The 12,405-nt window shown below is 38.5% G+C and overlaps 2 protein-coding genes across 5 annotated transcripts in view; both read left to right on the top strand.

Moving 5' to 3' along the window:
• SMIM18 (small integral membrane protein 18) overlaps nucleotides 1–12,405 on the top strand; it is a 290,872-nt gene that overhangs the window by 118,214 nt on the left and 160,253 nt on the right. The gene's annotated exons all lie outside the window — the stretch shown is intronic.
• RBPMS (RNA binding protein, mRNA processing factor) overlaps nucleotides 1–12,405 on the top strand; it is a 275,699-nt gene that overhangs the window by 209,644 nt on the left and 53,650 nt on the right. The gene's annotated exons all lie outside the window — the stretch shown is intronic.

Genomic DNA, 12,405 nt, shown 5'->3' with positions numbered 1-12,405 from the left:
CGTACATTGGCTGGATGACATATTATTTATGTTTTTTTACAATACAAGATTCTGAAAACCATACTACATTAATTTACTAATATTACATTTAATGTTAACATTAATTTAAGGTGAGCGTCCATTTAATACGACATGCAGCGTGGGGTTCACAGATGCATCCAGTACTGTCATGATGACATATACAACAGAAACCAAAAAGAGTAACTTGCGCACTTTTCAAAATCCCTATGCACATGTAAATAACTGTTGGTTTATTAGTATCACGCTGATGAATGAATGATGAATCAATGCATCTCTAAGAGAAAAATTCATCGTCCCAATGCAGACCGTGGAGACGCTGAATGGCAGAGCTGCCTACTGTGCAGCACTGCCCTAGGAAGCATGTCCAGTGGCCACTTGGAGGTGTCCCTAGAGGGGAATGGAAAAACAAAACAATAAAAATTATAAAAGATATCCATATACATTATGCTAATTATGCACATCTACGCTGTATTTTTAGATTTTTCATTGGCGTTTTGCTTTGCTTAGACCTTCTGGGGATATTTATAAAGTCATAACAAATGCTATTTTGGGTGCAAAGTGCAAAATGTTAAGAGACATTCTACTGGCTTTCATGGCTTGCCCCCCAAAAAGCACCTTTATTTAGTCACCAGAACCCCTACAGAACCACTTAATCTAGTGCTTCTGGTGTCTACAGCAGCCTAGTAACACCTCTAGCGTCATTCACTCAGATGGCTACTAGAGGTGCTTCCAATTTCAGTGCTGCACAGTGTAAAAACGCTGAACGCTGTCCATTGAAGAGATGCCAATTGGCGCAGCGGGGTGTTTTGCCACGCATACACAACAGCCTCCAATGCTTTCCTATGGGAAAGCATTGGATTGGCTGAGATCATGAAGATTGATGATCTCAACCAAGGAGACGGATCGGGGGCCAGACACCAGGAGTCCCGTGCAGCTGTGGGAAAAAGGTAAGTAAATCCACTTTCTTACCACAAGTAAAGGGGCCGACCACCTAAATGGTGGTTTTAGAACTATAGTGTCAGGAATATACGACTGTGTTCCTGGGACTACAGTGACCCTTTAACTACAACCTATCTTTACCTTATTTATGTTATTGCCATAGCTTTACTAGTGCAGAAACTCTATCCAACTCAACTTAAAAGCACATCCATGAGTACAATTTGCTTCTTTTTTTCTACCTAGTTAATAGGTTATTGTTTCCCTTCCCTTTTCTCCCCCCCCCCTTTTTTTCTCTCATCATTAACGAGGTTTAGATAAAGTACAAGATCATTATCTTAAATAATGGTATAGCTCTTAGTAGTTCAAGATAATTAGAATTCATGGGTAACCAAAACTAGAAAACACGTCTCCCTCGTTACTAGGCATGGCTGGTACAGTGATACCCTCTGGGGTGATAACTGCTTTTATATCACTGGTTAAAGCAAAGGAGACATCATAAGATTTTTTTAAATCAGAGTTAGTTAAAGAAGTGTTTTTGAATGTGTGTATCAATTAACCTTGTAATTTACTTTATACTTCATAGTATACACAAGTTATATAAAATGGGTTACGTTTTGGGAATGTTGTCTATATAAAGTGATGAACTATATGTTACAATATCGAGGATATGTATAGAGATAATTGATCTTGTTTGGATGGTCCCTTCCCCTTTTTCTTTTTGTATCCTTTATTATTTGGAAAAATAAAATAAAAGAGTAAATTGCAAAAAAAATAAAAGCACATTTATTTGAAAAATGCACAGTGGTGACCCAAAAAAGGATATTTCAGAAGTCTTTAGTGATCCTTTAACAATGCATAAGTATTTTACAACTATAACACACCGACACACAAAGCATCCCTATGAGGAGGTGCTGATTGGCTATAACTGAGTTTGGCCCCACCCCCATCCCGCCTCCTTGCTGATTTCAGCCAAACCAATGCAATCCAAGGCTAAAAATCTGCAATTCTGATGTCACGAGGAGGCTGATGGGGGGGGGAGGGGGCAGGGTAAGATAAGTTTCCACCTTTTCAAATGGGGCTAAAGGGGTTGGGGGGGGGGGCAAGCCACATAAATTACGGATTAAACATTATAGGGTCAGGAATACATAACAATGTTGGTGTTCCCGACCCTATAGTGTTCCTTTAATTTGAGTATTTGTTTACTCCATTATACAAAACACTATCACTCCTGAAAACCAGTTTAAACAATGCAATGAAAACTATGTTGTTCAGCAGAATGGTATAGCAAAAAAACAAAAAAAAAACACCACCTCAACAGGAAAATGTACCAGTCCATTTAAGAGGATCAGTATCACATTTACCCAGGTATCTGTAGTGCCTATTCATATTGATCTAGTAAATTTAATTGAATTTTTAAGAATAAGTTCAGAGACATTTTTTTTACATATATATTTGATATATGTTTTCTTCAGGCGATCTATGCACAATTGTGTTTAGTATGTGGAAATATATAATATTGTATAATTTAATTAAGCATTTTACACTTACGTGCACCCAATGTTGGAGCCAAAAACATTTCAATTCATTACGCTGGATGTTACATGGATGATTTAAACACAGATATTTGTAATGGGTCACGGTAATTATTTTAAGGTCAAATGCATAGTGTTTCTCCTTTTTAATTTCCCAACAGATTTGGGCTTCATGTTCGCATCAGAAGATAGTGTCATACCCTTGTCTGTACTTTTAAAGCAAAATGTAACTAATGACTCAGCTCCAAAGCATCTGTTTAAACTAAACTATAAATGAACCTTATACTTTGGTATGTGTAATGCTTTTAAAAGGCTTGAAAAGTGTAAATTGTCAATTTAAGGCAGAGGATGACTTTTGGCTTTGATTTCCATTTATCTGGGTTTCCCATGTATAATTAGTTTACAGTTGCCTTTCTAAACTTCTTGTATCCAATATATAGTGATGTTTTCTATTCCTAGTGGTATACAGATAACATGCAAATATATATACAGCTGTGTGAGAATGCATTCAGTGGGGAAAATTTATCAGTGTTTTTTTTTTTTTTTTTTTTCAAATATTATTTCAAATTTGAAAATGTTGGCCAAATATGTTAATTTGCACACAAAAAAACTCCTCTGCTACTTTCAAAGCTTGGCTGTTAACCTGATTTTTTACATTTTAGTTGTATGTTCACCTCAAATTATTGTGATAGAGAAGTATTGAATGTAATGACACATGTGCACAGTGTGAGTGTTCATGAGTGGATAAATGAGCTGAGTGACAGCTCATCTGGCTAATACCCACCTTGTAATCCAAGTGCTATGGGTAGAGACTACAAAAGGCAGGAAGGTACAGACGATTAGAGGGCGCATATTATGCAGTATATTAGACTGTGTGTGCAAGCGAGCCATGCAAACAGAGTTCTAAAGCCTTAACATTACTCACAGCACTGCCTGCACGTGAAGAAGCTGATTACGTCAGTTGCCAGCGCACAATGTGTGCTGTTAATGGCTGGTTTGTATGCACAGATTTAACGTTAGTCGGTTTGTGTGATGAGAGCAATCTCGCCACATTGCATTGGAGAAGCCTGGTTGTCCGCCTGCTGCCTTTGGACTATGGACCAGACTTTAAAAGACTTTATTTTCCCTGCAGAAAGGCTTGTTCGTGCCTTTCTTCCAGGGTGTTCGGTAGATTTTATTTACCGAACAAACTGCCGAAGGCGCGACCACCTGGGAGCTGGAGTGTGCTGCCAATTTACCTGTTTACCGGTTAACCGCAGCTTAATTGACGAATGCAGGGTGGTCTTTGTTCGTTTACCGAACACGTGTCGGCGGCCATTTTAAAAGTCCTGAGCGGCCAGCGGTGTTCAGTGCTTACACCATGGATCTAAAAACGGACACTTAGTTGCACGAACACCGCTGAGCCATTCGCCTCCTGGTTCTTCTTCGTGCAGTTTAAACCGAACATATGTTCATTCTGTACTTTTTTTTTTAATTCTTTATTTTTGTTGTGCATGGTTCGACAAAATGATGTACGTTGCCACAACAGCAGACATAATCACAGTAAGTTCACAGGTTTATACATATGCGGCATTGAGGTAAAGGCACATTTTTTTTAAAACTTTGTTAAACATAGCATATAACGGTGTAGGTTCTCGCTTGTATAGATAGGTAAACATAAGAGGTACATGTTAATATTAGGAGAGACAATATATAACGGTGTAGGTTCTCGCTTGTATAGATAGTTAAACATAGCATTATTCGTCTTGGCGTTTGCTAAATAGGCATATGTTAATATTAGGAAAGACAATATATAACGGTGTAGGTTCTCGCTTGTATAGATAGTTAAACATAGCATTATTCGTCTTGGCGTTTGCTAAATAGGTACATGTTAATATTAGAAAAGGCAATATATGACTGTGTAGGTGCTCGCTTGTATAGATAGTTAAACCTAGCATTATTCGTCTTGGCGTTTGCTAAATAGGTACATGTTAAAGACAATATATAACGGTGTAGGTTCTCGCTTGTATAGATAGTTAAACATAGCATTATTCGTCTTGTTCATTCGGTACTTGTGTTATGTGAATGTGTTAACCCAGATAGCTATGCCATGGAGCCAATTCGAGTGATTAAAGACTTTGGCTCCATGGCAATTGAACTGTGTGAATAGGATCTGAGCTCTATTCGGAAGTTTTGTGCGCTCAGATCCCAGCTATCTGGGGATATGTGACATGTCTGGGTTTTATGTATAAAAGGTGACTTTGTGTATTTTAAAGTGTTTTAATGTTTTTGTGCCCTCCACGTGCATAATGGCGATTTGACTTTGTCCTGGGAGATAATTGAATTACTTCTCAATTATCTCCAGGGCAGAGGGGAGGAAGCCAGGATGCATTGTGGGAAAGTATTGTGACTGTATGTCCTAAATGGATACCTGTCTGTCTTTTGTTACAGTCTCCCATTTGGTCCCCTAGGGGAGTGTCCACCAAGTGGGAGACCTGCATAAATACTGGGCAGGTAGCCCATAATAAACCAGACCACTGCTTGACCGTCAACACGTAGCTCTGTCTCGTCTTTGGGGGGATTTACTGTATGCTGATAGAGACTGATTGCTAGGAGTGTAAGCCGCTTGGATGCTTTTCCTATTCGTCTGCTAGCAGCTATTCGTGAGGTTCCGGTCCGGGAGTTTGGAGTGCTACCTTATTCCCTTGTATGCAGTTCGAGAGTTTGGAACATTCCCTTGTATGCGGTTCGGGAGGTTGGTGTTTTACTGAAGTTGCCTTTATGTCTGAAAGGGGAATATCGCCTAAACGGATTTTAACCCCTTGTGTGCTGAAACGGTCCGTTACAGTTTGGAACAGTGTTCTACTGACTAGATCATGTGTGCCAGAGGTGAGACTGCACTCCAGTACAAAATTATTATTATCTCTGTACAAATGCAGCATTTTAAGCCAAAATGCTGTACATATGCTTTTTGCACCATGACCACTGCAGAAACCAGAAGTGGTTGGAGCAACCCTTTCACTTTGCTAATTGCTCAATGTAGCTTTGTCACTTCCTCGGATCCTTGCATATGTTGCCCCAGATTGTGACTGCTCCACTTGCATTCCGTTGGCTCCTCCATAGAAAGAGCCGGTTGACAAGGCTTGATAAAAGGTAGCTCTGCCTTTTTTCAAGCTTGTCAAGAATAGGAAAATTACAAAAGGCAAAGTAGTCTCTACTTTATCTTATGATATCTTTTGATCAGTGATATTTCAACAACGTTTTTATAAGCATTACATAAAGATATTATCTATATAAACCATCTTTACAAGGAATGCCAGATCGCCCATGTTTTCCTGGGTACATACCACAGTTTCAAGCTGCCAGGCAGCACATGAATAGTGCTGACCTGTAGTATGTAGCATTTATATAACAAGCTCTTAAAAGGTCATATCAGACTGGAAGGGCCTTCTATTTGTTAAGGAATTATATCAATGAAACATTAATACAAAAAATATTTCAAGTTTCTGCAGCTGATGTTCTTGAAGCATCACTGAACTCTGTCTAAACAAGTCAGAAGCTCCACCAATCAAAACCTTTCGTTCTGATCCACGTGGGTCTAATCTTATCGCAGAAATTCTCATTATACAGGGATTTATAGGACATGTTTGGACTCCGACAGCATTTCCTTCATCACACAGGATGACTGGAATTGCTAGTAAGCTAACAGTCGTATCACAGAAAGGAGATGTAAATCGGGATGCTGTACAGGTAAGGTACAGTGGTGTAGAGACAGTAGAGGGAGGCAAAAGTTGAAGGGACGGGAAGAGACATAATTGGAGGAGATGCACAGCTTGGAGACCTGGATATAAAATATATATTTATAATAATGGAAACCTTCAAATACACTCAGAATTGTCACATCCAGTTCATCTACATTTACACATCCTTGGGGCAGCACTGATTTAGAATTGCTAAATCCTATTATAATATGTAAAATATTCTTAACAGATAATGAATCTATAGACTGTAAGCTCGTTTGAGCAGGGTCCTCTTCAACCTATCGTTCCTGTAAGTTTTCTTGTAATTGTCCTATTTATAGTTACATCCCCCCCTCTCATAACATTGTAAAGCACTACAGAATCTGTTGGTGCTATATAAATGATAATAATAATAACGAAAGAATTTGTTCATGGTGTCAAATACCCTAGGTAAATATCTGAGTAATTTTGTTCAACTTTTTTTTAAAGAAACTGTAGCATGTAAGGAAGAGAACTTCTTGCACCATATATAATCAATCAGTGCAAGTTGTTATTTTGATTTGAGTGTCCACGTTAACTGTTCCACGGATTCCCAGGGGGAGTCCTGCTTGATTAAAGAATTTCCTTCCCAAAGTTTATTTGTCGCCCATCAAGCATGTTTTTATTTGTTTTTTTATAAATTCTTCATTTATGTTTTTCATTTTTCGGTGTGTCGGTAGTAGGGTTACAGAATGAAAAAAGGAGTAAAACGTTACTTTGAACATAGATAACATATATAATAAGGCATTTTGCATTCATGTACATCGAATAACATAGTTGTGGTTATAACATCAGCATGTTTTAAGGATATGTTGCTTGAAAAATATAGAGGATCTGGAAAACAGACCCCAGAAACGGATAACCCCCAGGAGGTCAATATGCTCTTAGATCTGCCTACTCTAATGATGGTGTAACTTAGTGTGGTTGTAAAGTTCATTTTTGTGTATATTACTTAGATGTTTGTTATGTTTAAAAAACAGAATGTGCACTACAACTGTTACATTTTTGTTTGTACATGGGAACTCGATGTTCTGGTTTATTAAGTACTTATTTATGTTTGTGTTTGCTATTGAGATCCTTCCAGTGAGGATGTTAATAATGCTGACCTCACAGTGACTTGAGCTATAGCTGCACCTTCATTCCATCTTCACATCTTGACATTGCAGTTAACTCATTGATCCCCAGACTGGTGCAGATGCTTAGCAAAAAAAGAAATTGTATTGAGCACAACTGTGGCACTAAAAGGGTTCATTGCTAGCATGTTAGCAGGAAGGCTGTGGATAGACAAGTGGCCATAGGTATAAAAATAAACCTTATTTCATTATGATTGTTAACTGTTATTAATTGGTCTATTATTCAAACCACAAATGCTGCCATTTGAAGAAAATTAATTCCTGTGAAATAATAGTTTATTTTTCCTTTTTAGTTGATGTACCGACTTGGGAAACAAATCCTGTGGGACTCTTAAAAAAAAAAAAAAAAAAAAAAAAAAAAAAAATGTTTGCTATTAATAAATGTTCCTAAAATAAATTCATGGGAACATACGGAATGGGAGTTGTGTACACATAGCCTTGTGCTATTTTTCCATATCTTGGGGGTGGACCAAGTTTTCTTCTGTTTTTATTTTCCTGCTAGACATATTTAGGCAGTGTGCTTGTGAGAACAATATTGGCTGGAGTTCTGATTGGGTTTATAGTTATTATATTCTAAAGTCCAACACAAATTATTAGGCATTATAGCAAAATAAAACATGAGGTTTTGCAGATAACTGTAGAAGCAATACAAAGTTAATTTGTAAATTAAAGAAGCAATCTATGTACCATAGCCACTACAGCCCGCTGTGGTATGTTATGGTGCCAACATGCCCATGGCCTCATCCCATGGTTTAAATAGTTTTCATGCAATTTGAGACAGTGTTCCCTGGTTGCCTACAGTCCTCACTGTATATTTTGCGAAAATGGACAACACACTTCCACAATTTTATCCAAGTTTATACAGCATTCATTGGCTGAGCATGCCAGCTGACACTTTAAGTCAATGAATACCATACAAATTCGGATAGAATTGATATTCCTAATGTGGTTGCCAAACTTTTGTTTTTGCAAAATTGAACGTGAGGGTTGGGGCTGCACTCGGTTTATGTCAGACAACTCCAACGTGGTGCTCTACAGGTCGCTGCAATGGTTATCTGGAGCAAAGAGTGTGTGGGTCCTGTTCCCTTGGCTTATTTTAAACCGTTTTTGAGCAGTTTAAAAACAAAACAAAAAATAGGCCTCTCAAGGCAATCACAGGCTGACCCTAATCTGCTGCTCATTTAAAGCAATCATTGATTTACACATTATTCATTAGGATATTGGGCAGTAATCTCAACAGCCTCTGTTCCTGTGCGTCCAACTCGTCTTGTCAATACATGTCTGTTAGTCCACCTATTGTACAGCGCTACAAATTGTGTTGGCGCTTTATAAAAAAACTAATAATAACAATAGGCTAATAATGATGGGTAAGAAGGGTAAGAAGCTAGAAAGTTGGCCCATTCCATTCCCCTATGTGACATTCTTTATTTGCATCTGCTCGAATGTACATGATACACTTTCAGACAATGTTTTAAGTATTCACCTCCAGTTATGGTTATTAGTTTGTTGGTATAAATTGTTGCTAATAAATCACAAGTTATCTCTGTCCTGGTATGCCAAACTAATCACAGATCAGCAGGGCTCGCTAACCCTCTGGATAGTATAACTGCTGTTATATGTGTCTGCCTTCAAGATGGTTCTTCATTTCACTCTTTGGCAGAATACTCAAGAACATTATGAGCTAAATCTTCTTTCTAGTCATTGTGGAATTTTGATTATACAGTGTAGAATCTTCCAGATTTAGAGCAGTGCCTTCCTTATCTCTCTCCAAATTCTAACTTCTGCAGCAGATCTGTACTCTATATCCAAAATACACTGGAACTGTGATATACAAGCTATCAATTCCTAATTGTTTGGACTGCTTCCAACTAGTTTTTTAGGTCTGTCTCCTAAAGCCTTTAAGCAAGACAGTGACTATCGCTGAACTGCACATCTTCTACATAACCTGCTGCAATTATGAATTTGGAAGATTTCAAACTAGCCCAGGGCTTATCAAATTTGTTTGGAATCTAAGAGCCAGCTAGAAAAGTTAGGAGCCAGAGAAATTAACACCAAAAATACAATTCTTAAAGGGACACTATAGTCACCAGAACCACACTACAGCTTAATGTAGTTGTTCTTAGTGTAGTTGTCCCTGAATGCTTTTCAATGTAGACAGACTTTTCAGACAAAATACAGTGTTTACATGCTGCCTGGTGACACCTGTAGTGACCGTTACTCAGATGGCCTCTAGAGGTGCTTCCTGGGCCAGTGCTTCACACTGTGCAGCATCTACATTAATGATTCCTATACGGATGCATTGATTCAATGCATCTTTATGATAAGTTAAATTGGCACAGTGGCATTTTGCCATGCATGTGCAATAGTCTCCCAATTCTTTCCTATGAGGAAACATTGGATTGGCTGGGATTGTCTAGATTGATGGAGGTGGGGCCAACCACAGCGTCACCAGCACAACGTGGGAAAAAAGGTGAGTAAAAACACCTTTCCTATGTGATTGGAGGGAACACACACTCACAGACCGACACACTCATAAATAATTACTTTATTTTTATTTAAATCCACCTAGTCTCCCTACCTTTTGAGAGCTAGAGTGCATAAGCTTTCCCTGGGGTCCAATTGGGCTGCTGTCATCTCCCTACTCAACTCCCTCTCTCGCACAGTTTAGTGAGCCGGGGGCCAGAAAGATGTCTTAACCCAAATCACTGCAAAGCGCACGAGGGAGCAGAGCAGGCAAATTACAGCTCCCTCCCTCACCACCGCACTAAGTCAGTCACCTGCCTCCCTCCCTCAGCTCTCCATTATCTGGCCGCCCCATTCTGTAAACTGCCCACCTCCCACCCTCAGCTCTCCATGGGCTGGCGGCCTCCTCCCTATGTCAGCTGCCTGGCTCCCTCCCACAGCTCTCTATGAGCCGGCTGCCCCCTTCCTTGCTCAGCTGCTCGCCTCCCTCCCTCAGCAATACATGGGCCACCTGCCCCCCTCTCTGTCAGCCGCCTGCCTGCCTCAGCCTTCCCTGATCCGACTGCCCACCTCTGCTCTCAGGCAACCAGTCACCTTGGGGGCTGAACAGGCTCACAAATCCCAGGCTTTTGTCGAGTCCTGAACTAGCCAATATTCCTGCAAGCGGATTCTAAGCTAACAGTTCACCACTGCATTAATTCTTACAATAAAATCGTATTTATCAGAAAATTATTTATGGGAAGGTGCCAGTTATCCATGAACATACACTAGTTTGCACTTTGTATTTCTATATATGCTGATAAGTGTTCCTGCAGGTAGTAGTTCAGAGGGTTGGTTTTTTTAAAACCTCCCTAGGTCCATATTGTTATCAGAAATTATCACACTCTTCTTCTGTTTATTCCACAATTAGGACCTTAATGATGAATTTTGAACATTGCCAGCAAGCTATTCTATAACCTACAAGAGTATAGCGCGTCTGCTGGCATGCCAAGTTCTTTGAAATGCTAGCCCTTTGAAACCAGTCTTTACTAACAGTTAATATGACTGCACCGACCATTCCAACTTTGTGTTTGCTTTAAAGGAAACTTTAGCCTTATCCTCTCATACAACCAAAAGGGTTGCCTTGACATCTGACCCACTTTACAACCACACATTTATTTCTGTCTCCTTGACCCTGGGCTGCATTTAACAAGCACAAAACTTTGCCACCTGCCACAACCTATATAGACGATCATCTTAATACATGCCAAAAGTTTACGATTGTCACATCTCTTAATCTGTCTTTAACAATGAAATATAAAGAATATCCAGACTTTTCTCCTATAAACGTACCATGCTCCTGCATTTTTTTTTCTGCTACAGGATAAGTTGAAAAGCTAAGCTTCGCTCACACTCCTCACTACTTGGTCAAGCCATAACACAATTTCAAAAAATTGAATAAAATGAAAGCTATAGACCACAACATATATAAAAAGTACCGATAATGAGAAAACTGGCAATGCACTAGGATTAAAAGCTGCACAAAAATAGCAGTAGTATAATTCTGATCTTATATTCTGATGTGTGACAATTCATATTTTCAATTTCTGTCACTCAGAAAATATAAATATATGTAAAAATGACTGAGCGACAATAAAGAGCATCTAAATGTAATTAGTTCTAAACTATAGAAAACGAGACTCCTATTTAGTACACAGTCTTTATTTGGTTGAGAAATTAAAGGGGCATGCTTCACTTAGGATTAGTTCATTGTATGTCCTTTCATCATTGCTAGTTTTGCAAATGTTTGTGATTTAGGACAAGAGCAAAGATGTTTATTTCCAAACATTAATTCATAAACATTATTACAGCAATGTAAAAGAACATTCTAAAACTTTTTTTTTTTTTACTTTTATATTACTGGATCCTTTTAAAAAAAAATATGAAAGAGCCATTAAATTTACACTTATCATCTTGCGTGCTGACACCAGATTTCACATAGATTAAATAGTCTAATCTTTTTGTTGGAAGCCCATAGTGGCGGCCTCTCTGATTAGTAAATGTGGAAAATGGAAACAATAAACATGTCAAAACTATTTTCCTTTGCAAGCGTGCATGAGCAACATTTATGCCCCTAAATTACTTTATTATGATGAGGTAATTCTGGTGCTTTGAGTATCCCTTTAAAAGAACACTCCAAACTCCATTATCACTATAGCTCACTATATAGTAGTTTCAATACTAACCAGCCATAATGTAATCAATGGATTTAACCCCTTAAGGACCAAACTTCTGGAATAAAAGGGAATCATGACATGTCACACATGTCAACTGTCCTTATGGGGTTAAAGACACCAATAGATGGACCCCATTTTTAGTTTAAGTAGGATTTAAACTATTTATTTAGGGTACTGCACATGTGAAAAAATGTTTGAAATACATTGCCAGCTTATTCTGCTTAAAAATATCAGGGCCAAATAAAAGGGCCAAGAAAATTATATCTTGGGACGTAAATTCCAAATATGGTAAAGCAAAATTGACTTGAAACATACTCCAGCCTCATAAAAAGTACCTAATTTT

The sequence above is a fragment of the Pelobates fuscus genome, chromosome 6, assembly GCF_036172605.1.
Source record: "Pelobates fuscus isolate aPelFus1 chromosome 6, aPelFus1.pri, whole genome shotgun sequence".
NCBI classification, from domain to species: Eukaryota; Metazoa; Chordata; class Amphibia; order Anura; family Pelobatidae; genus Pelobates; species Pelobates fuscus.
This window is presented reverse-complemented; position numbering and strand designations above follow the sequence as displayed.